The sequence below is a fragment of the Gnatocerus cornutus genome, chromosome 2, assembly GCF_029298725.1.
Source record: "Gnatocerus cornutus isolate USDA-ARS CGAHR chromosome 2, icGnaCorn1.1, whole genome shotgun sequence".
Classification (NCBI taxonomy): domain Eukaryota; kingdom Metazoa; phylum Arthropoda; class Insecta; order Coleoptera; family Tenebrionidae; genus Gnatocerus; species Gnatocerus cornutus.
In genome coordinates, this window is record NC_142234.1 from 17,420,212 (window position 1) to 17,446,006 (window position 25,795).

Here is a 25,795-nt window from a genome sequence, read left to right on the forward strand (position 1 = left end):
TTTGTCTTCATTTTTACGAGCAGAGCTAATTTCTTGCTTGATGAGTCTTACATACACGAACAGTTTGTATCGATCACAACGTTAAAACATTCAAAAAGTTTAGATATAAACTCGAAAGAATGGGTACAGCCATTAAATAAAATATAGATATGCACATAAATAAAACATTTCGCTTTATATTTTGTATATTTCGTTATCTCGTGGGAACGTTACGTCATAATTTTCGCAGCTATTAAAGATAATCCGGGAATATTAGCCCAAAATAATTCCGCATTGGAGACACTAAAACCCCATTATAACGATGACCCCGTCAGCAACTTTTCCCGTGATCGCTGAAAAAGCGCCAACACACGGACGTTATGTTTTAATTAAAAAAATAGAGGGTGGAAAAACAGTAAATCAGAAAAGAATAATATTTTCACGCATATGATTCTGGTCAGGTGCTTATGGATCCCACCGAAGTTTGCTAAAAAAATAAGCGATAGAACAAAAATGAATTTTGAACGGGCCTTAATACCGACGGCTGTTTGTTCAAATATTAAGAGAAGCCATATTTATCTACTCAGGTCATAAAAAATCGCAAAAAGCGAGGATAAAATACCTCGTTCAATACACCAAAAGGTCAAAATTTTAGGATTTTCGTACAATGAAAGTTATTTGAAATCGACTGCTGACTAGGCAGATTTTTCAACAGGAGTTGGGGGTGATAATTTAATTTTTACCCCAACGTCGAAAAATATAAAAAAGAAATTTCTTTGGAATACACGAGTAGAAATGAACCAAAAAAGAAATTACTTCAGAACAACAAATAAATAAAAAAAAGATTCGATTTAATTTTAATCGATGTAATATTTCACATTCCGCTCCTATTACCCACTTCAATTTTTAATGCAATTGAGAAACTCGAAGGAATGAGAATTTCAAGTAACAAAGAAACTTCAATAACATATAAATTTCAGTTTTTATTAGTTCATAAAATTGCAATACTGCCTCAGAATGAGAAACTATTTAAATACATGTCGTTACCATCGACTTTATTTGGTTTGAATATCTTAAATATGACCGTAATTAATAGTAAATTTTATTTCTTTACTACTGTGCTTTAATTAATGATGCTTTCGAAATTTTAGCTGCAAGCAAATTTTGTCAAGCTTTCCAAAACAAGTTTTTTCGCAGGAAAATTGCAATCGATCGCTTTCAGAGTTCAGGTTAACATTAGAAAATCGGCTTCTAAATTTTTAAAGCAGCAAAGTTTGTTCTGAATTAGTATTTAAATAAATCACAAAAGGAAAAGTTGACATGGAGCCGAGCTTCTATATTTGGATTTTGTTGTTAAACCGCCAGAATATCACCTTTCTAGACATGTGCCAGTCCCGGAAATAAAGCACGAATTCCCTTTTTAGATAATTCTTCACTTAAATCGCTCCAGTATTGCTTTAGTTGAGTTATTTAAATTTTCATTTAATTCACTTTGACGACAGAATTTTCAGTTTCAGTTTCGATTGTCTCTATAAGAAAACAATTTCAGTTATTTTTGACAATGCTATTTCGAGATTGTCTAGACTCTGAATTAAACACTGGGTTTCGCTGTAAACTAGCAGAGCTTTTTCTAACATTTTAGTGAAATATTTTCATGTGTTAATTTGCTATTCGTATTTCGTATTTTATGGTGGCGGTGCGTGTCGCGGTGTTTCGATCGCATCAAGATTACACGTTGATAATGAAAAAGCTCCGGTGAAGGAAAAGCAGAGCTTTAAAAATTTTCAGGCTGGAGATTGGCGCGACCGGAATCGTCCAGCTTTAGCATTGTTGGCAGCTTCCGCAGCTTACGTCTAATTGACAAAAACAATCTCCGAAGGAAGCTAAACTCGACGTTCACGAATTTTTCAGTCACGAAACTGTTTCAGCACCGATAAGACTAAATGTCAGTGAATAATGAGCTTCGGTGGTGGTACTTACAGAATGAAAGAAAAATCCGAAAGAGAACTAACACAATATTGACACCAAAAGGCACAGAAAGTGACACAATATCACAGTAATTGAACACACTAAAACAAATTGTAACACAGGGCCACTAGGAGGTGAGATCGTATCCTGCTGAAAAAGCTCAAAAGTTCGATGAAAAAACTGAAATCCTGGATGCTTTGCATGAATAGTTTGAGTGCGTAACTGGACACCACGACACGGGGATTTTTTCAGCAGGTGCTGAAAATCGCGTGTGGACGTGCGTACAGCAGTGACGTTCACTCCGCAGCAGTTCGGAGGCGACTGGTTGTGAACCAGTCGAGAGTCAGTAGCGAACTGACGACTGGTTCCCTTCCAGGACTCCGGTAGAAAGAGACAGACCGACTCTAATCAATCATCATAGAAAGAGAAGAGCGGTGCACGTAATTATACGGGAATCAGAAACAACCTTCTTGTAGAGTCGGATCAAGTAGCGCTCTACACTGTTAGTGAGATTGTTGAGACTTGACAAAGGGTGAAACCTGGTTTAATTAGTATAATTAGTTTGACCCTATCTCTGCCTTTTTTACCCCAGAGCTGCGGTTCCAAACTTCATGCACCTGTGATGAATTGGAGCGGATCAAACTTTCGCAACGATCGGAGAATCTAAATAAAATAGTCCGGGATCTATTTCCCCATATTTTCCAAACGCTTCGTTCCATAAACGTGACTTTTACTCATCATTAAAAACTCATTATTCAAATTCTGTAATTATATTTCAGGCAGGGTCCCTTTGAAAAAAGTAAATAGTTGACGGGAACATCATAAACGTCGTCTACAAAAAATTATGATTTTTGGAGATCGTTCTGGTGGTGAATATATTAATTTTTTTCCTCGACGGATCGAAGTTTTCAGTTAGGAGCTTTAAACTTGGAGCAATTTTCAAACTTAATAACTTGGAGTAGTGTCACATTGCTTTACTTCTGCTGTGAGCCAAGCACTATGGAGTTTGCAGCGGATGGATAAATTACCTTTTTGTGAATAAACTTTTATCCTAAGATCGACTCTGTTACGGCTTATCTGACTTTTATTTACGAAACGTTTCGCTGCTATCACGATTTTACTTTTTTTTTATCTGAGAAATCAACTTCAGTTAATGTAGAGGGGTTACTGCTGGATTAAATGGTAATTTCAGAATACAATTGAGTCTCCTTGTAAAATCAGAGAAAAGCTCTGTTGTTGCACGTCCCTTTTCTGCCATGAGCAACATATGGGCGACATTTTATCAATCATCTTGAACGGTTTTTTTTCAATTAGAACATATTGATACCGTCTGTTTTGGAAAAACACATTTCAATCTATAATGCACTTACGACAAAAGCATGGAAAAAAATAATCAATATTGGCGATAAGATTTCATCTACGCGACCCTTTTCGATGCATTTTTATTCCAACTTTGTTCAAAAGAAAGTTTGTTGCTCTAATGAGTTCGATGGATCGATGCAAACTTTGTTCCAAGATGTACTTCGTCATAATCTCCCGAGTTGAGAAATAAGAAGAGTCTGCATGCGCTAGTTTTTTCACACGCTATAAATTTCTCGTGTTATAATTACTAATTCGATATACAATGCGCGTTTCGAAACGATTTTAAATTTTCGGCGTTAAAATAATGGTATCCTACATTACTATGATTAACATTAATAGGAAAGTAATCTTTTGCCTAAAGTCACATTGTTAATAAGTATAATTTAATTTCAACGACGATAAAGAGTGATTATTATAAATCATTTTTAGTAACAAGGAGCCTTAGGGCCCTTGCATTAATTAAGTTTCAAATTTAAAGAGTGAGGATTTATTAACAATTTATTTTTTAATATAAAATAATTCATTAAAATGTTGAACTCGTTATTCTAAACGAGGTTGTGCAAAACACGAGTGATACCGATCAAACGTTTCCACTCGAAATGAAAACATCTGAAATAATGGGCGCACTTTTTTAATAATTTGTTAACTAGTTTTGCGATCTTATCTCGATTAAAAATTACAGAATAAATTTGCTTATTTGTTTTATTAATTACGACGATCGCGGGTCTATTTGTACCAATTTTTCTTCGCCGAGAGCCCGAAATTTCTTATCAGATGTTCATATTTTAAAACTTGTGTCTTAATCACTGAACTGTTAATAAAATCAAACGACAATTCTGTGAAAACTCGTGATGAAACGCCATAAGACTATTTTTAAACCGAGCGCTACACACACCATTTGACCGCACTTTGTGAATTAAAAAAACAGATTTATGTAATTTCTAATTACGCTATTCACGCACAAGCGGGAGGAATCCGTAAAAGTGAAAGCTGAAAGCTTCACCAGTCCATTTGAGTTGAAAAACATCTCCGTTGTCCACTTGAATAATCAAAGAAGCTCCTCAAATCTCGGAGCACGATATTTTATTTCATTTTATTTAACGGCATGGATCCATACCTGGATTAAACTTTGATCTCCAAAAACAATCTCTTCCAGTCCACCGCTTCAAGAGTCGACGAGGGCGCAGGTTAAGAAGTAAAAGATTTTATCTGTAATTGGCAAAGTTGGTAAAATATGCCGTAAATAAATTAGAGTGGCGCACTATCTCAATTTCAAAGAGAAGTCACACTAATTAACCGGTTTATCGCTTACCCGCGACGTTTCGACACTGACAGAATCGCCTTCAAGGTCGGTAGCCCCGATAGATCTTTTGATTCGAAGTTTTGGAGCGTGACGCGAAGAAATGAAGCTTAAAAATTATTTATTTAAATTATTTTTTCGGATGCGCTTGGGGAGCATGCAGGTTTTCCACAATGAGCTCCCAATTTGGATTCACCTGGCACGAAAAGTGTCAAACGAACTCGTTTGTTAGCAGCATTTGCGTTTTCCCCATTCTCAGAGCGTTCGTAAGACAAAAAAACGCATAAATAATTAATTCGACCACACATGGGAAACACTTGCGCTCTTCCATATTTCGTATTTTTTATTTGACGGAATTGTGAGCGCTTGAATAATGAAAAGAACCATACCTGCCCTTAAAAACGTTTAATTATGTACATAATATTACCGTTTTCTGCGCCGGAAAGAAAAGGATTTTGGCGCCTTAGCTAGATATGCGCGAGGTATCTAACCTGGGACGTTAATAGCCGTTATTTATAGCATAGGACAGGTTCAGGTTTATAGTTCTCGTTCTGGTACAAATAATGTAAAATTACTCGTTCGAATTGTTCCGAAGACATTTCCGTTTGATCGGTGAAACGAATCAGCGCCCATGTAATTAAACCCGAAATATGTAAAGTCGTGTGGAGTAACTACATTTTTAAACGACGTCATGGTGGGATCGTTTAGAAAGAAGCAGTTTTGTTCGAACGCCCCTTACTGGGGTAAGCGTATTATTATGTCGTTAAAATTTGCATGAAAATTTTACTTACCTTCCGCTTATGAAACTGTTTGAGACCGCATCTGTAATGAACAAAACGAAAACATTAACCATTTTCGTAAAAAATCCACGGGAGAAATTATCTAGCTCCCTTGGTTCTGTATATCATGGCTATTACATTCTTTCTTAAGTATGTTGGGATTTATGTGTTTCACTTTTATAGTTTTTATCAAAAAAGCTTTTATTCCATGATCTACTCAGTTTATTACAGTTGAGCTCCATTGTAAGGTTGGAGTAAAGAGGTTCAGAAAATAAATTGCAAGAGAGTTGTGATCACTAGAAAATTTTTCAAAGAACCGACAATGCCATTTTATACTTTAACAGAATCACCACTGTCAAAGCAAGCTCAGGAGAAGCTATCTGACAAAATAGTTTTATGAACTTAAAAATTCGTTTTACAGAAAATGTAAAGATCCGTTCTTTGACTTTATAATGAAGCCGAACTAGTAGAAAGTTTTTTCTATCTGGATCAAAACCGGGATAAAGGAATATCATTAATAACTACTGAAGTATTAGAAAACTTAGTTCTGCAACTTACAAACGGAGTCTTTGAAATTGATTATATTTAATATCAATACTTTCAACGGAATTTAATAAATTGTTCGTAGAAGCGTTTTCACATCACAACAGCGAACGATTTCATTAAAATTCTCACACATAACGGTAATTGGGGGTTAGTCGATCGGAAAAGAGAAGGAATTTCCTGTAACGTGAAAAGAACATTTTTGACGAGAATATGAGAGCAAGGAAAAAAATTCAGTAAAATAAACAAATTTTTAGGCGATCTTAACTAAAATGTTAATTTTCAGATCTCAAATGCGGACGAAAAATGACCCTTTTCTGGCCGCTTTCATTTTTGTCCGTCCTAGGGTTACGTTATCCATCGTTAATTTTTTAAATTACATCAAGATACCGACATTACCTCCAACTTTATAATTATTTGGGTAAAATCCAATCGTCAAACAGCTGTAAAGTGCAACAAAGACTTGTTGAATTATTGCAAATGAACATGTCCTCTAGTTCATACAAATTGTGAAGCTATACATGCAGAAATTGCAAATGTAAATAAAGAAAATATAAACTTTTCTGAGGAATTCATAAATAATTACAATTCAAAAAGTGTCATTTCGCCCTCGCCTTCTTTCTGCCCTCGGCTGTCGCCTCGGTCAATAAAATAAGGCTCGGCCAAAAAAAAACACTTTTTGGCCTTGGTGCACAAATAACTATTATTTATCCTTAATAAGATGATAAGAAACCAAATTGTATTTTTTCAACTTTATGAAAAATTTTATTTTTTTTTTCTGTAACATTTTTCCAGTTAATTCAATTAGCATAGGTTAAAGTGTCGCTATTTTGTGATAGAAACAGTGCTGTCATAAATTTGGCGTGCTCGTTTCAGGTTCTGAATCTCTGTGAAAATCTCTGTAATAGTTTCAGTGAACTGCTGGACGACTGTAATAAAATCATCGATTTATTTCCTGACGAGAATAATATTTTGCGGTTTTGTTATAAAGGTAAAATAATCACAATGACAGATATATATGAAAAGGAATGGCCACAAGCAGAAATTATTAGATACAGTACTGCAGACAGTATTTTTTATCTAGAAATTACATGTCAGATGCAGTGCCCTATAGCATTTGTCTTCATAAATATCAGAAAATATACTTTGAGCTATCTATGCAATAGTGATTTCTTTAAAACCTCCAGTGAACACAACACAGCTGCTCCAGGTTTAGATGTCACGATTCCTATCTTCGAAACAAACAATCGATCCATTGAAGTGTTTAATTAATTTTTGTCACAAGAAGGAAGGTGTGAAAGATCCGCCCCAAATCGTACCATCTCCAAGAAAGCCGCTTAATTAAAATTTTCAAAGTTAAAAGTTGACACGTACAAATCACCGCTGTCAGCACCGGAGGAGTAACCATCACTACGTCATCCGACTCCGGTGAAGATTTAAACAAATTCACACGCATTAAGAATCCTGACGCGGAAACCTTGAGGAATAATTTACGTATCCGCGGTTTAGCAGTGTAGCCTTAAAAATCGAAGCCACCGATAAAAAACAATGAATCTGGACCAATGGCGATGAGGAGCTGAGACAGGTGGCAGCCGCTTGCTAGATTCCTGTTCGGTGTTTATAATCACTGTACCGGACCAGACAGGTTATAGTGAACTCACCGCTTTATCACACAGGTGTATCCATTCAAGTTGATGGGCCAACTTGTTGCCCACAAGGTAAAATAGTGCTTTTACAATGTCATGTTAATGGCAGGGTGGCCAACCTGATTTTCGGTGATGCCAACTCAGCCGCAGTGCTTGGACAACGCTTGCATGGACCATGAGTAAAAAACTAGCATCTCGGTTCATTGATAAGTTTTGCTGCGGTTCCACTCTCCCCTGTTCCCGAACAGTATTGTCCATTCGAAGAATAAAAAAGGTAAACAAATTCGGCAAGTCACAGCCGATGACGGTGAGAATTAACCGCTCGGCAAAAAACCGAAGGGTTAGCAATTCCGCTTTTTCGATTTTCATTCGTGTCCAAGTTGCTCGGTTGATTCCCTTCGATTTGTTCCAATCATACAAACATAATGACGGTAAGTTTATGTGAGGAACTGGATAACGGCGTTTCGGTCATGCCGTTTTATGGGCAAAGTTGTTAATGCCAATGGGAATTAGAGGTTTCATTTGGAAACGAGCTTTTTTAAAATTATATGGCTTTTTTTAACGTCCGTGTTGCAACTGTGGGGTAGACGTAATTATTATACTTGAGAATCACGGTTTTTTATGGGGCTTCGTTTTAACTTTGGAGCAGGTAGCTGGGTCCTGGCGATATAATAAAATATCAAAATAATAATGTTTATGGAAAGATGGGGAAAGAGCTTTGTGGTTGGATGGATTTTAAAGTATGTTTACCTTCGAGAGTTACGTAACGAACTCACAAATTACTTGTCACGAATCAATCGTTGCTTTTATAGTTATAAAATCAGTTATCATTCCGGATTATGAGAAAATAAAATAACCATAAATGTTAATAACGGTATGATTTGCCTTTTATGCCTTTATCGTTCCAGACCATTAACATTTGCAGTAAAAACCTACCCACCTTTTTAATTGTTAGAAACCTCTAAACGCTGCATTTTTAAACAATCTAACTAGTTATTCAGTTAAAAAACAACATAAATATATATTACCTACTACACAATAGTGAAAGAAGTTTTACAGAGTGGACTAACCAGTGCACCTGTGTTGTTTATGCAGTAATAAACCGCAAGTATTTTTTAACACAGAGAGATTAAATTACTTACAGTTATCATAACGCTAAGAACATAATTAAAATGTCATACTGAAAATAAATCATATTTTTTAGAATATTAATTACAGGATTTTCTTTTACTCTCATAATTTCCACATTACCTTTTCCAATTAATTAATAGCAATTTAATTTTCTTGCTTCCGTACTGAGTCAGGGGTCTACAAGAAAATAGACACTCAATCCCGAAAGATTAATGTTTGTAGAAACAACATATTGAAGTAGCAGGAAATTTAAATGCTGCGTAAGAACACATCTATTTTGAATCGAATCCAACCTAAATGGGCACCCCGAAAACTTAACATTACTGACTAAAAATAGCCCCCTTAAATAAAACATTTACCAGAAATAATCAAATTTAGATGAGTCAGAGGGTGCATGACGAGACTATAAAGTATTAATCACATGACTTGCGTGTTGACTCTAGGTACAACCCTCCGCCTCATTCTTTGTGCCTGTAAGCAAATTCAGCAAACATTTTTATTACGCAGCTTTAATAAATTCACCGCGACGAACGAGTCATACTCGTACGACGTGTTAATGTAACGCGAGTAAAGTTAATCAAATGTGTGCTTCACCTGTACCAGATTACACCCAAGCCCACTGAAATCCGGTACGAAGACCGAGAAACCTTAGTTGACGCAAAAAAACGATTTAAAATTAAATATTTACGGATGGATCAGCATGACGGGATTAACATAAAAATTGAGATGGCGAGTGGAAAAAATTATTTGAACATGGTGTATAATTATCAGCATCTAATAGTGGTTTTATTGTAAGTAATTTTGTAGCTTGAAACATCTAATTACTTTAATTATACTCGATGGACAATTACACGGTAAAGTATCCAGAAAATTACTCATTTTGTAGCATTCATTCTTAACATAGGAGCTGTTATGAATTTTATAGGTCCGATCCAAATTCTAATCAACATTATGACGAGGTGATGGCTTGTTTTTATTGTTGGGCTTAAGCTTAATAATTTCTTCATTTAGTGTAATCAGCCGGCGATTAAGTTTTTGTGGCCCCAAACACAGAATTAATTTTAATTTGGGCTCCACTCCATATCCTTTAATTAAAATTTTCACTTAACAAAAAATACAAGCGTCTAATTCAATTACAGCTCCAAAAAGCATTCCAGGTGGTCCTGCTTCGCTCAAGAAGTATACAAGTACAATAATTGGAAACTAATTAAATATAATTTACAACGTGAGAGTATACATTATTAATGACAATTATCACAAAAATTCAACACTGTAAATCATAAAAAGGTGACTTAATCCTTGCAAGTATTTACTTTATTACGTGTAGAAACTAATTAATAACAGTTCATTAGCGCAAAGTACACCAAACGAGCATGCATAAATTAACCGCTTAGTGAAAGACATATTTTGACACATGAATACGTTTTGGAAATTCTTATATTGTTAGTTAGACTACCAAAGTAATTCCCTATAATTTGTAGAGATTAAAAAAGTGGCTTTAGCTCGACTCGGGGTAAATTAATTACACCTAATCGGCAGTTTACCTGAATGCGTTGTCTCTTTCGATTCTGATTAAAGACAGTCTAAAAGATTATTATCAATGATGAAACTCCTAACTAAATACTCTAACTTTTGTAATTCATGCAAATTTATGTAAAATATGTGAGATATTTTCGATTCGTTTTTACAATAAAATACCACTAAACAAGTAATTGGACGACGAGTAGCTAGAGCCGCCAATTACTACGTAAGAAAATTATAATTAGCTAGGCAAATGAGCTTGTTGTTCCTCGTGCACTTGCAATTCCTTCAACACTTCACAAGCGAGATCGATAATAATTTATTTAATTAAATCTTAATTAATCTGAAGCAAATGATTGATCTAAGGTTCTGCTATAGCAGGTTTTAAAATCTTTCGTTATAACGAATCACCGGAAGTCTAAAATTGTTCCAAAGCAAAAAACATAATGACGTATTTTAATCGAAAGATAGGAGAACACAATCGAATAAATGTTCTGTTATTACAGTGCATTAGAAATTGCATCTCGCTATTTCCTCCTCAATTGTTAAATTGTGCGGTAACGTGAAGATACATTTGCAAAAAGCCATTTATGAAGAGCGCAGTTTGCGACCGCCTAGAGAGCCAAATTTCGAGGACGTCTACCACTGCTAAAAACTAAAACTGGTTAGATAGCAAAAAATTTGATATACCATCGAGAGTTTCATAAGGCAAAAAAAGCATTCCTACACACTGAATCTCTCCTAGTTCAACGTCGTTTTCATGTTAAACTGTGACAGCTTTACAGTTTGAAAGAAATAATCCGCAAGGTTCTTCCAAGGTTGCATTCTGATATTCGATAATGTACAAATTATTCCACAAAATGTAAATTCGTACTGTTTATCACAAAATGACTTAATTTGCATCTGAAATTTGAACCGTGCATCCATGAATCGTTAACGCAACTTTAACTAATTGTGAAATTATCAACATTTCGTTAAATTTACTTTCATTTTTCGACGTCGGAGATTACGTTCCACAGTAGCTCTTCAGCTGTCCTGTGCTCAGTAAAATGCTGAGCATTTAGTCAAGAATTTTTAAATTGGATTCGAAAAGTAGCGGTACACGTTGCTAATACTTTTATAAAAAATTATCAATTTTTAACATCAGAACCATTAACTCATTATCAATTAATGTATTTACACTAGGAGCTGAAAGACTTTGTGCCCTCTGGTGGAACTAAATTAAATTTTTATAATATTTTCAAATCTTAATTGGAAACTCCGCAATTGTGTTGTTGCGGAGGACAAGGCAAACAGTTATTATGTATAATGAAGAAAACTTATTATTTTCTCATCGTAATTGGAAGATATATTCCCATGAGAAATCACCACAAAATAAATGTGTTTCAAACCGAATTAACCAATATCGATTGCTGCTCCTCAAAATAGAACTTTTGTGTTTAGTATGAAGGCTTCATTAAAATCCCATTACTCCCCACAAGTACATCATTTTAATTGTTCCATTTTTTCTCACCTTGGTCCGAAAGATTTTGGGATTTTTGACGTTATCTATGAGAGTAAAATAATGAGACTAATTTACTCAAACAAGACAAATTTGAAATTTGAATCGATCTTTGATAAGAGATAGATGGATTCAATTAAAAAAACGTGTTCCGAAGTTCTTTATCGATGCATGGATGTTTATAATATCAGTACAAATTCGAAAGCAAAGAAACGTCTTTAGAGTTTCCTGTTCACTGTGTAATGCGGTAATTATCTCACTGTGAATACGTCGACTTGAAAAGAGTTCTTTGAAAGAAACGCTTTTGGAGGTTTGCGAAGCCTTTTTAATTACTTCTTCACTAAAACTTTCAAAAACTGTCAAAATATCCATGTTAAAATCTAGCTGATCTACATCTGAAACAGGTTTAACTTTGACGGTCAGATACTTTGTAGATTAAAACTTTGTGCATTTGCCAGCACTTGCGAAGTTGTTAGGAACTTCTTCCATTTTTGTTTTGTTAACTTTTGTTAGGTGGGTAGCAAATGCAGTTAATCTGTTGGCATTTAAGCTAAGTATTGTAATATAAGTAGAAACATTGCAGACAATGTTACCGAATTCGAACATAATACAGCCGCGATCAAGCCCAGAACTTTCCATGACACATAAACAGCAGTTTGCACCTGCTTCGGATCTCAAATAATTTACCAGCAAAGATAGCTGTCAAAGGAGATTTGTTTCAAGCGGAAATAATCCTTATTGCCAACGAAATACGTCCACAACCATGCACCTGCCTGCATCCGTATTAAATCTGGCGATTAGGCGATTTTAGTCCTTAGCGTCCTCCGCAAAAGACGAAAGAAGCTGAATTCGAGTGAAATTTGACATACATTGTAGACCTTATAAACAAAGACAGTGATTGCCTATTTCCTGTACGATGGTCACGTTAAATACCTCCCTACAAAGGGTTCGTTTAATATAAAAAGAGATTTGATTTACCTACCTACGCGAACCACCTGTTCTTTCAGATTTCGTAAGTTTCAAACATATGTCTTAGGGTTGATGAAAATCGGATTTTAGGCTTTATGGTCCGTTTTTTTTTCCGGAGAGCTGATTTATTATTCACGTGCGACGTGCACAAATTAATTTTTGAGTCATCATTGTCGACCCCGGCTGGTGACTAACTAAAAATTAATTGAACGTTAGCTCAGCTACCCTTAAATTAAGGGCTTCTGAAAGGGGTGAGTTTATTGCCAATAAACAGTCACTCCAGGTAAGGTGTTAGATTTACGGTTTTTAATCACATCATCAAAATTAAATTATTTCCTATATTACAAACTCATCTTTTAACATGTGTAAAGCCTTGGAAACAGCAACAAGTTTGACGCAACGTGGTCTTATTAAGAGTTTATGTTTTATTGAAATGCCAAATTACCGTTAATTTAAATTTGGCGTGCAGAAACCACATCAAAACTCAATTTTACACAAGTCCAGTGACTTTTTTCGACGCTGGTTACATCAACTTTTCCCCAGGAAAATCTATATAGCTCTAATACGAATAATTAATTAGTAATTACACTGAAGGAAAAGACTTTGTACAAATTTAATGATAATTACTGGTTTCTAACAGTGTATTTGATCTATTAATTAGATCGTGAGTAGGAGTAGGTATACATGTTAAAAGCTTCATTGAAATCGGAAAATCCATCGTGGAAAGTGTACCAAGTTCTCACGAATAATCACAAGACTACTGTTAAGATCTTGTAAATTTATATACATAATACCTATAGCTGGAATATCATGCAACAAGTCAAATTCAAAGACAACTCTTTGTGTGTGGGTGTACTAAAATGAAACTTCCAATCTCTCCCCAAATTAAATTACTTTAATAATTTTAAATTACATCGAGATTTTGCTTTGAACTTGCAACTATATGATCGCGCTGTAATAAAATCGCAATTACATTTTCACATGCGAATGAACAAAAATGATAGATGACCCAACGATACGTGTTAAATTGTCGCCTTTAACTTTCCATTCCTCGAATTTCCCTGTATAATAAACTCGTGTTCATTCGAAATAAAATAACCAAGTTTAATCTGAATTTAATAACTAGTTCGGGTACACCTTTCCATTTCGGCGAAGCAAACGTAGAAATCTGATCAAGTCGAAATTTTTGTTCTTTTGCGGCAGAGAGTATTAATTAAAACCAAATAAGCTATCGAATTTAGTCAAAATTGACTCAATGTAGTTTAAATTAGGTAGGTTAGTGCAAATAAAAATCAGTTTTAATTGCTTTTAATTATCTGATAGAGCCTCGGTTTTTCAATCTGGAAGCGATTTGATTGGTTCAGTGTTTTAATTAAATTCGGCGTACAGTGCTTGGGGTGATGGCGCCAGTCTTAGTTTCTAAAGAAGACAGAATTGAGAAAATCATAATTTGTGATGAGTCTAGGTGGCACTTAATTCCATAGCGGTGTAGTGGCTACATATTAAACCACCGAAAACATAGTTTCTTTCAAGAAGCTGATTATTTGAGATAATGGCTCTTCTCCGCTGCTGTCACTCATAACAAAAGTGTTCGAGAGATTATCAAGTTGTCCCAATGAATGAGATCCGTTTTCTCCTGTTATTTAGTTCTTGTTTGGTTCTGGACATTGTCAAGGATACAAAACTCTTTTGTTACGCTACAATACGATTTTTAACTGCTATTTGGCGATTCAGACCCTCTCAAAAGGTGTCGGTTTGACGTATCATAGTTCCTTATTTTATCACTTCATAAAAATGTTGTAATTCAGATTAATTTATTAATTATAATATGGCAATAAACAAATCGAACCAGTCCCAAACGTTAACTGACATTACTAATCAGTGCAATTTTCAGGCAAATGCCCCCAGGGTTATGACTCTGAAGGTTAATTTAATTAATAATGACATTAAATTAAAATAATATTTTAAATTAATTACCGTTACTCTATGCATTTATTACACCAAACCCATATTTGGTAATTTTAAATTGTTAATGTTAAAATGTAAATTCAGTTCACCTGGAAATAAATATTTATTATATGGGAGCACATTTAATTTATGTTATGAATAAAAAAAAATGTAAATAATATTGCGTTATACTGAAATGAATGTAATACAATATTTTATCCAAAACACCTATTAATTGCGCTTTATACCTAAAATAATGTCAAACAACTATTATATTTGGTTTATTTAAAATACAGTGAATTTTTACGATTTTGCATTCTTTGTGGATTTACAATGCGCGAATATGCAAATAAATTAATCTGAAACACGTTTGGAATCTTTTCTATTCTCTTGTTTGGTAAAATTTCCAGGAGACACGAAATTGGAATGCATTTCCAAACCACATTTTACTATTTGTTCGCGACGGACTTGACTGCTCTCACTTTTTTCAAAAGTGCAATAGAAGTGCAATTTAATTGTTACCGCAGATGTTCCCACTGTGTCTTTGACATGGAGACCAAGGTTTCCGCAAAAACGTGCGAATTCTTGCAACTTTACTTTCAATTATGTTTCTCGTAATCGATTCATTTAACAAAATCGACTCGGTTATGCTCAAAGGCTTTGCGGAATCATTAAAAACTCCCATTCCCTGGATATTTTTTATGTAGAAATAAAATGTAGATTGTATACCCATAAGTGGCAAAGTTTCTCGTATAAGCGTAACATCTGTATAAAAGGAAACTTTCCCTTTAAATATTTCTGTGGATGCAGAAAAAGCGTTCCGACGTCGGCTTCCACGTGGAGTCTCCCTCTATGATTCATCAGACACTTCCTTTCTCCCTCTTTTCTCTTTTCATCACAAGCGAAATTAACTTTAAACCCCTGACTTGGTGTGCTATCTATAAATAGTCCAAGCAAAGCCAAGCGGGTTAACCCCCTTGCCATAATTTCGCATGATAGATACGAAGATGTGAGTCAGATGTAGAGAATAGGGTTGGGAACACGAAAATACTATTTACGAGAGTTTAGGAGGTGATGAGTTTACCGGCTATAAAAAGAACGGCAGAAAAAAATCTTTGATGTTTGATATTCACCATAAAAGAACGGGTATTACCATTGGTGAATAATTCTGTTGTTTGCAAGCACTGTCCTTTATCTTCTCCACCCTCGTTCATGTTGCTACTTATTTATTTATTTCTTGGTTAGGGACTGCAGCGAGTAAATCTTAATTTAGTGCTTTATTACTTGTTATTTTTCTTTTATAGTTAGTTCCAGAGCTATTTCCTCCGTTCTACATTAGACAGAAGTTCCTGGATCGTAAAACGTAAGTCAACGTCAAATATTGGTTCACCTCAAATCGCCAGTAAAACAGTCATTAATATTTCATGCCCCACTTTACTATGGAAATATCATAGCGATAAAAAAATAAACTTAAAATCCATCGAGAAAGGTCACTATAGATTTAATTAAATATGTACGATCGACACGTCTTTCATTCATGCCGTAAATAAAATCAACAATGAACACATCTATCAGTTTTTGTTAACCAACCGGGAGCTGATTGCTCGTTCATTATGATACATCCAACACACTGTATGTATGTCTGTAATAAACATACGTGTACACGCGAATACCGACATATTATATCTCGGCGTTAAGTTAAATAGTTTTTCTCCTCGTAATTACTACTGCAAGTAAAAGATTGCTGTTGGCATGTTAAATTGTCAATGTTCTGTTACTGGGGTATCAAAGCAGCCGCTGGCTCCTTTCTCACAGTGGCGTCTTCGTTGGGAGTTTTTCATGCTGTCTTGTGGTCTGAGATAATAATTGTCGCTCAAACATTGTGCCGATAATGGAAACAACAGTTAGCTTTAAATGCAAGTACAAGTTGTTATTAAACGGGAATTTCTCGCTACTTGTACTGCACAGTTACACGCAACAAATTAACGAAATTTCTTTTACAGTTGTTTCGCCTTTTGACATGTTTTAAAGATTGGAACAAGACAACATTATTTGCGTTTTGTTCGTTTTAATCGTTCCCTGAGATCTTAGAAAAAATGTAAATTCACCGTGTATAATTACAACAAAAAGGTGCTTTCAAGCAATTTACATCTGTAATGCAGCGATATATTCAAACCTTTCAGTGGTTTAACAAGAAGTGACACTCTTTAAATATTTTTGTAGAGTTAACTATGAACCTGGCCAACCTTTACAAATGTCATTCAAAGGGCGGTTCAATTTTAAACTTGGAGGACATAGACAGGAAATCTGTTTTAGACAGAGCGGTGCCGTAAATTAAGTCCTTTTTTTTAAGTGAAATGACGTGCGGGGGTTTTTAAAATATGAATGAACCGAATGTCAGCATTGAAAGACTGGACTGGTTCAGCTCGTAAAAATGAAAAATTCCCACCAGTGGCACATTCCCGATCTTTTATTCTCTACAATTCGTTTTGAGCTAAATAAAGACAGAGTTTTGGTCCCATGGAGATTTTTTCCGGAATGAATTGTACACAGATTATAAGAACAAAAGACCGTACGTCATTGGCGCTCTGTTTTTGGAGTAATTAAGGGAAAATGTGGCGTCATCTATCATTTTTCACACCGCAAAATGGGGTGGATAATAATCTCGACCGAAATTAGGTCGCTTTCATTTTTCTTTAAAAAATGTGATTGATTTCGATATTTTAAACTCCGGAGTAAAAACACCGGAATAGTTTCAATTTGATTTAAATTATTGACGGGATAAAACATGATAATACGCTCAATTAGTAATCCAGCCCTGAAATAATTCAACTTTAATTATTTTCGCACATCACTAGTCGGATGATGTGAATATTGAATCAGAAACGGTCCTGTCCATTTTAATGACACAACGTCGATATTCGTTTAAAATTAGAAGTAGTCGCAATTAATGAAAACTTTTATTTCAGATATCCGACAAGTTACATTCTATGAGAACCATCAACAGAGAAAGTTGCATGAATTAATATTAAAGTTGCAGAAAATTATTGTCGCTAAAACAGGTTAACACGCAAAAGGCAAGAATACTGGTTCGACTAGAAGCACTTGATCTCTCAGGATGCAAGATGAGAAAAATTTATCCAATCAACCTCTAGAAAGACGCTGAACGGTTTTCGTTGCCGTAAAAACTGGGATCTGGAAATATGTAATTAACGATTTTTTGAGAAATGCAAAAAGAGGGTAATCTAAGCGGATCATCTCGTCCTGATTAAAATCTCTTTTTGTTTTGTCCAGAAATTCTTGTTAATTAGAGCTAAAACGCTGAAAAATTTAAATGAGGCTTGTATTAATTTTGAAAATTCTCTGCGATCACTATTTCGGAAATGCGTGATTTTACAAGATTCGAATAACAAGCTAATGAGATGGGAAAAAGTCTTGACACCTTTGATTTTTTTGGTCGGACTCTAATGACTTGGCTGCTCTTGGTTAAAATATCTGATTCCACATAAGGGGTGCCATTTTTATAAGTTCGTCAACCCCATTTCCTGCCTTCCCCTAGCTCACACCTTCGGGGAGATACGTAAAACCATCTCACAATCCCTTTATGGAAAGGATTACTTTGTATAATTGAGAATTATTATAATACTCTGGATTGAGGACAAATTCAAAACCCTAATCTCTAGAACAAATTTGACGATGACGTTTTGCTTTGATCCTGCCTTTTGCTTTGTTGAATAATTGATGGTAGTTATTTCCAAAAGAGAATATTTTTGACTAATTTGATCTGCTACTAGAAGTATTCTCTCTTTTAAGACATTTTTGATGGAACTTCCATTACAATCGTTACTTAATTTAAATAAATTGTAGATAATGTCGTTTTGTCACAAAAGAATGCCTCTATTGTCGAGGAATTAATTATCCTTTAAAAGTGCTTAAAATTGCATGCAGTAAATTCTCCGCTGTTCCTAATTCAGCGACCAACAACTTAGAGCGGGACAATTCCTTATTGTGTACCCGAATATTTTAATCTTTTTATTTCCCATCAGGCGGGTAAGGAATTGGGGCGGATTCGCGGAGTCGGTAGGAGGATTTGCTTAAAATTCCTAAATACTGGTTTACACTATTCAGGCCGAAATACGTCTCAGGAATTTTTGATAATAAGTTTGTGCGCCAGCGAGGAGGCAATTATCGGAAATAAAAGAGAAAAATCCACCTGGAAAACAGAGCTTGACTAAAATAACTTTAGAAATTAGAACAAATTTAGTCTGCTTCTCCGAAAAGGACAACTCCGAAGACATGACCTCTCAAGTCCATTCCCAAAAGACCCATTGAATCTGTCAACCTTCACCGTTTCTAGCACGTGTCGTGTAACTCTGCAGCACTGACTTGTGAACACGGATATTGAAATGCCACTTAAACTTTCTATCAAATTCGCAAGTGATTCACGGAACCAATTTGTGCAGTGCAAAGACATTTATTGATATAAATGTGCTTCATATTAGTTGTACACAATCTTCTTGCAAGCCACACGACACGTAGACCGAACTAGCTATCGACCCAAGAAACTATGCAGTGCTTCAACTTTGCCCTCACGAAACTTCTCGACTCATCTGATCAACATTATTCTCAGAGAAGGAAGAGTTTTTGAGCTTCCTTATAATCAAAAGAATGTTGCTACTTTACCTAGAAAATTAAATCTGCAAGTTCTCCGAGAGAAAAATCCTGAAGGAAAATAATGGTGCAACAGCAAACATGTTGAAATTAGTTTTGCAGAACTTTAACTAGCCGAAAGTCTAGAAACTGCAACATGACGAATATTCAATTCGACATTCATAAATAATTCGGACTGTGAGTTATAGTTGAAGTATACGATCCGTTGAAACAATGGTAAAACATGTTTGTCTCATGCTTTGTAGTTTGTTTCTCTTTTCCGTTCGTATTCTCCATGCAAATATTATACGATGAATAAAATAAATACGATTTTCTCTCTACAGGGATTTATGTTGGAGGTGATTAACAGCGTCCTCTAATTTCACAAAGAAATTTGTTTTAAAGGCAAAAATATAGAATCTGCATGGTTAACGTTCCGGACAGTTTTGCATATTTTTAATTAACAGTGCATTGCCGACGAATTTAAAATAAAGCCGCAACATGCAACGCGAAAATTAAATCCGCATAACACAATTCATTTTTTTGCTTTATAAAATATTTCATGTATGGTTACGTACTCGCAAACTTAATTTTGTGTTTGCACACTTTGTGAGTCGCTCTGATATAAAAGGTATACCAATATCCGTGACCGAAAAGAATCAATATACCTCTCAACCTAAGAATATTATTTGACAAAGGAAGGTAGCGGTAAAGTCGAGATCAATATCGAACCATCGTATAATTTATTTTCGTATTATATAAAAATATTTTCTCTGAATATTCCAATAGGAAATATTTATTGGAATCGGCATGCTTTCGGATAATGAGACTATTTTTAGTGTGACGACCGCAAATTTCTAGTGTGGGTGAATAATTGCAAACTATTTTCATCCTTCTGTACTGACGGATATATCATTTTCATACCAAGTCGCTGCGAGTTGAAAATTTATTAGAACGGACTGAATTACATTCGTTGCAGTATGAAAATAAATTAATGTTTTGTCTAGATAAAATTAGACGTTCGTCAGAGTCTGAAGACATTTAGACGCCAGTTTCATAAATTGTCAAATTAAAAAATTGTAGCCCCGTTGAGTTGTGTGGTCAATGTTTCTTACTTAGCGTCATTAATAATGAGGCTAATTGCCCCACAAGTGCACACAACAATAGTAACTAAAAAAGTTCAAAGGCGAAACACTAAAAATCAAGATGGTAATTACCGAGCTTAAATTGATTACATTTTAATGTGTGAACCTCGTCACTTGTTAAAACGTGCCGTCAGATTAGAAAATTAATTAAAAACTTCCAACGTAATGTATAAATTAGTGAAATACACTTTTCCTAGATTTTTCGCCCACTCGTTTATTCCAAACGGTTTGAAAGTTTTTCGCTTAAAATGTTAGCTACCACCTTAATTGAAAAAAGTTTCCGTTCTAATTATAGGCATCGTGGCGACGAAAAATTTTGTCGAATCATGACAGGTTGTCCCTTAACGCCCTCAAAAGATTCCGCGGATTTTTGTTCATTAAAATATTCAATTTGTAAACAGACGAGGTAATCGGCACTACTTACAGGATTCTTCCGATGTTGCAATCAGTTTCGTTGTCGTTCGTTCGAAGATTGCAATTTAAACCCCGAAACGTTCACTCCGAAAAGATACTGGCACGTTTTATTTTTTAGTGTCCCCTTTCCAAAAACAACGGGTGAACGACTTGGAAGTTTAAAATGTACTAACTAAAAATATACCCAGACACATTCACTAAGGCTCGTTTAGAATCGCCATTACCGTTCGCTCTAAACTTACGTGTTTTGACTTTGATCGGGGGTTGCTAAAATTAGTTCCAATCGGCGTATCGAGAGTTTTTGAGTGAAATTTTCCGGTTTAAATTTAGACGCGGAATTACTTGCAAGTTCATGGATTCCGCAGATAAGCGAAGAGAGGAAACGACCGCAATTTGCGGTAGTGATATAAACATAAAATAGTCCAAATTCTGGTTTATTTCTAGATCGAGGTGATAAAAAGACAATCCTCAACAGCAGCTAAATTCTAAACAAGTCAAAAGAATTCGATAACTTTCGTTGCAGTGCGCAGTGCAGTCTAGCTGCAATATTACGGATTTACCTAGAATATTCATATTTTCGATGCACGAACGAAAATTTAAAAAAGAGAACTGTAGTAACTAAGTGAATTATGTTTCTGTTTCAAAAATGAATATAACGCGCCGAACGTAATTGCATCTAGTATTTAGCAACGTGCGCTAACTTCATTAAAACGATGACTGAAACTTGTTCATCAACCACGAGAACAATATTTTACAAATAAATAATGTGGAAACTAACAAATTCTCGTTGCGCTGCTACCGCCACTCCATCCAATTTTAAAATAAGCAAAGTCATGCAGAAATTTCACATACATTGATTTTATTATCATTCAAACTTTATGGGCGAAAGCCGAAGATTTCAACAGCCAGAACTGTAAAAATAACCTGATTTATAGCTGGTATCAAGACTGTTCTAATATAAAAAGACATGAAACAAAAGAAGTGGTGAAATGTCAACAATACTAGTCCATTCGTTGCACACTTAAATCTAATTAATTTGGAACCAGGCTTTGGACTGTCGACGGTTGCTATCCAATAATCGGTTTAAGCGACTTTCCACTTTCTAAAATTTTGTCGCTTAATTATGAAAAGCTTTGTCTGATATAATTGGTTGTCTAAAAAAATTATCACGGCCATTTATCAGATTTAATGGTTGAAATTTGTTAATCGACTCAGGAAACTGCTATTCCTGTCGACGAAAAAATTCTCTTTCACGCGTCGCGATAGTTATTTTTTTAATATTTCCAGAAATGAAGAGTTGTCATGTCGTCGAATTTGTCACGGTTAAAAACGCTGAAAATTCCTATTTTTGATGAAATTTAAAACTCGAAACGTTTTTATTACTCTGTGATAAATGTAAATTTATTTGATTGCATTCGTACCGTTGTAATAAAAAGGGGTGCGTTATGAAATATTTTTGATAAACATTCCGATAGTATCTAGTATTGGTATGTCAAAACGTGAAAATGCCCTAAAGGATTACATTTGAATATTTATTGGTCGTAAAATAGACCTGCATCTATTATAATAACCGTGACAAAGGTTTTGTGGAAAAACTTTTTTTCTGCTAATTGCCAATGTTGGAGTAGATATTTGACTTCAAACACTGGCACAAATTCGTAATATATGCCCCGAAGCCTCATTCATACGACAGGAAAGGGCAGTGCATTATTACAATTGATTCAATATCCCGTCGTAGAATTGCAGAACCCATTCTCCATAATAACGTTACAAATTACAGCCATCAGATTCTATAAATTTCTGTTATAATGTTCTAGAACGCCAATATCAAAATTTCTCGCTGATATTCATTGGCAGTGCCCCAGACACTATTTGCAGACTGAGAATAAGGCTTACAGCTTTATAGAACTTAATATAGTCGGAGATATTGCCTAAAGCACACAGCGATAAAACGAGATTTAGAAAAACTTCTGAAAACTAATCGGAGCATTACCACTATAAAGCTACTTGTATGCACAAGCTCAGTGACTTACTAGCTCCCTGGAATTTACGATGCGCTTGAGTTTTATGCAAACTCAACTCGACTTTGATTTCTGATAATATTTGCATTTTATAGGAAAAATGTAGCGTAATTTGTTATTCAAGCGGCGCCAAATTTATCTGTACACAAAGCTGAGGCGACATTTTTTAATTAAGCGACCAGCACGTTTTGATGCTTAAATTATTACCTTCTACCACGTCAGATTTCCAAAAAAATCAATTCAATACGAATAATGCAATGGTATTAAAATGTATGTGCTCAAATCTGCCAACTCGTATCTAAGGTGAAACATGGAAACATTTCAAGACTACATAACTACATTTGCGAACATTTAAAAAATGCATAAACGGTGCAATAAATAACTAATATTTACAAGAGTCAGAGATCTGTAGTCTTGATCAATGATCATTTACCATGCAAATTGGAATTAAATATTTGCTTATTTATATGTTCCAATTCATTGAGTTCTGATACGGTTTAGTTAACTTTCATTTAATTTTTCATAGAAAATGCACCTACGTGGCAGCGCTTACAGTTGTAATGTAACATAAATTTTCATTACGATATTCAGGTGACTGAGGACCAAACATTAAAATTTATGATACCAAGTACGTACCAAGTCAGTGAATAAAGTTTGTTAATTAAATTATGGACAAAGCTGTAAACTGTAAATCTCACGAGAATGCCCACTTCACAATGCTCCTGAAATAAGACTGGAAAAAGCGTCTTCCTTATTTTTCATAAGAGTAACGATAACGGTGTTGTTCCAAGATTTTTTCATTGTTGGAAATTCCAGTTTTCGTGTAATATCAATAATTTCTCTGTTGAGAACGAGACCGTTGACATTATTGTAACTGAGAATGTGATGGTTATGAGAGAGGCGCAGCCATCAGAGAGAGTACTAAAGCAAAATAACCATTAGTCGGATGCCGGATTCAAAGAAGTAAAAAGAACGTGTTATTAAAGCCCCCAATAAACCATCCTGAGTGTCTTCGTGCAAGTTCTGAATCCGAACCCCTATGCACTTGTCAATTAGAAGTGAAAACGTGCTCTAGTGCACGTATGGCTCATGAAGAGGCTTTTGTGTCGATTATAATTGCAAAGTCACAAGCCTGACTTGTAATTATAGGTATCTGGAATGTTTGTATTGTACGACTGCGTCCCAATTGAAAATAATAGCCCCAATATCTTTCCTCTATAGCTTTTAAATGGATTCTTCAAAGCGCCATTGTTGATCAATACGAAATTGGTAGCTTTCAAATTAATTACATCCACAGACAACCACATCTTAACTAAATGGACAAAAATAAAAAACAAATGTGAAGCCGTATCATCAAAAATTAGTGATGCCGTTAAAATCCACCGTTACATCTTATTATATACAGCGAATTCAATTTAGCAAAGGTAAAAACAAGTCCTGCTAAAGAACAAAGTACACATGTTTGTTTGAAGAACAGGATGTATTGAAAGCTTCAGTATTATTTCCTTAACTGGGTGCATGTGTGTGAATAATAGAGTCACGTTTATTACATTCATATTTATTTACTTTTTAAACAGCCAGATGAACAAACATCAATGTGACGCAAACATGAAAGTCACAGACATGAAAATATTGATACTGCCTGCTAATTTTCTTTGTTGGTGGTAAATTTGCATTTTCATTCGGAAATGATGCGAAAGAACTGCCCAGTCATGGCTATTGCTCATCAAAAACTGATTCTGTTTGATTACTTAATCACGATTTTTTCGGACCGAACAACCATGCAACTGATGCAGAAAACAATATCCGATACTTTAAATTTAAATAGAGAGCTTCCATTCGAAACGAACTACTCTAATTCTTGTCGATTGAAATCGTATTAGAATCGATCGGTTTCTTCATGCTAAAAAACAAACTCTCAGAAAATCCTTCTAAATACTCGTACATATTAAATTCAAGTGTAAACAGACATCAAAAAATAAAGTGGAGGACCAGTAATCTCCAAATTAATCAAAGCTATTAAAATTATAAGTATCAAGCTGTAAATCTAAACAGTCACAAGCATCATATTTCGTAGATGTAGTTTAACTTAGTTATAAAGCAATGTGGCTCACAATAAAAATTTTAGTATCATAAACTTTGTGTTGGAAGAAATATCTTTAAGTTTAATTATGCTATTATTTTTCATGCTGTAGAGATGAAAGTTTATTATCATTTTAATGCAGAACATACGTAGCTTAAATTTGAGTGAACTTACCTCTTGTGAGTCGTATCTAAAACAAAAAATGAGCAAAGTTAATCAAGCTGCAGATACTAAAATTTTATTTTACAGAAAGTTTTCCCGTCATTATAAACTTGATACTGTTGCAATATATTATGTATACTTTCACGAGGATATCTCTTCTATGAACAGAACTCTAATGAGATTTGTTAAACTAGATGTTATGTTTGGTAGTGACGTTTAATATTTTCATATTTTTAACTTGAATTTCTTCGGATTTTCGTGTACTGAAAGTTAAACTAAAGTCGTTAATTACGCTGATACGGCCTCTGATAAAACCGTATTACGCTCGTTTTCATTGTTTGCTTCATTTTGTAAGCCTTGATCTATAATTATCTATCGAACCCTACCTTTAATTTTCAATCATTTGTATTTCTTGATTATATACATGAACTTTAAAATTGCAACCATTTATATAAGTAATCCGGTGCAAGTGATTGGCAGTGACTGCTATTTAACATCATATTTATCGACAAAACATTTTAAGCAAGGCCATTTTGCTAACAATAAATCATTTAATGCATCACGACTAACAAATTAAGTCTAATTAGTGGAAATAGAATTCTAACACAGACGTTAAAAGAATGTTGATAATTCAATTGTCTCCAGACTACTTCATTGAGAAAATTGATCAAGTA

The 25,795-nt window shown here is 34.7% G+C and overlaps 1 protein-coding gene across 4 annotated transcripts in view; it reads right to left on the bottom strand.

Moving 5' to 3' along the window:
- Window positions 1-21,019, bottom strand: part of rst (irregular chiasm C-roughest) — a 58,592-nt gene extending 37,573 nt beyond the window's left edge. For all 4 annotated transcript variants that reach the window (XM_088050847.1, XM_088050848.1, XM_088050849.1 and 1 more), the window contains exon 1: window positions 20,866-21,019. The gene's annotated coding sequence lies outside the window, so the exon portion shown is untranslated. The remainder of the gene's footprint in view (window positions 1-20,865) is intronic.
- Window positions 21,020-25,795: the final 4,776 nt, after the last annotated feature.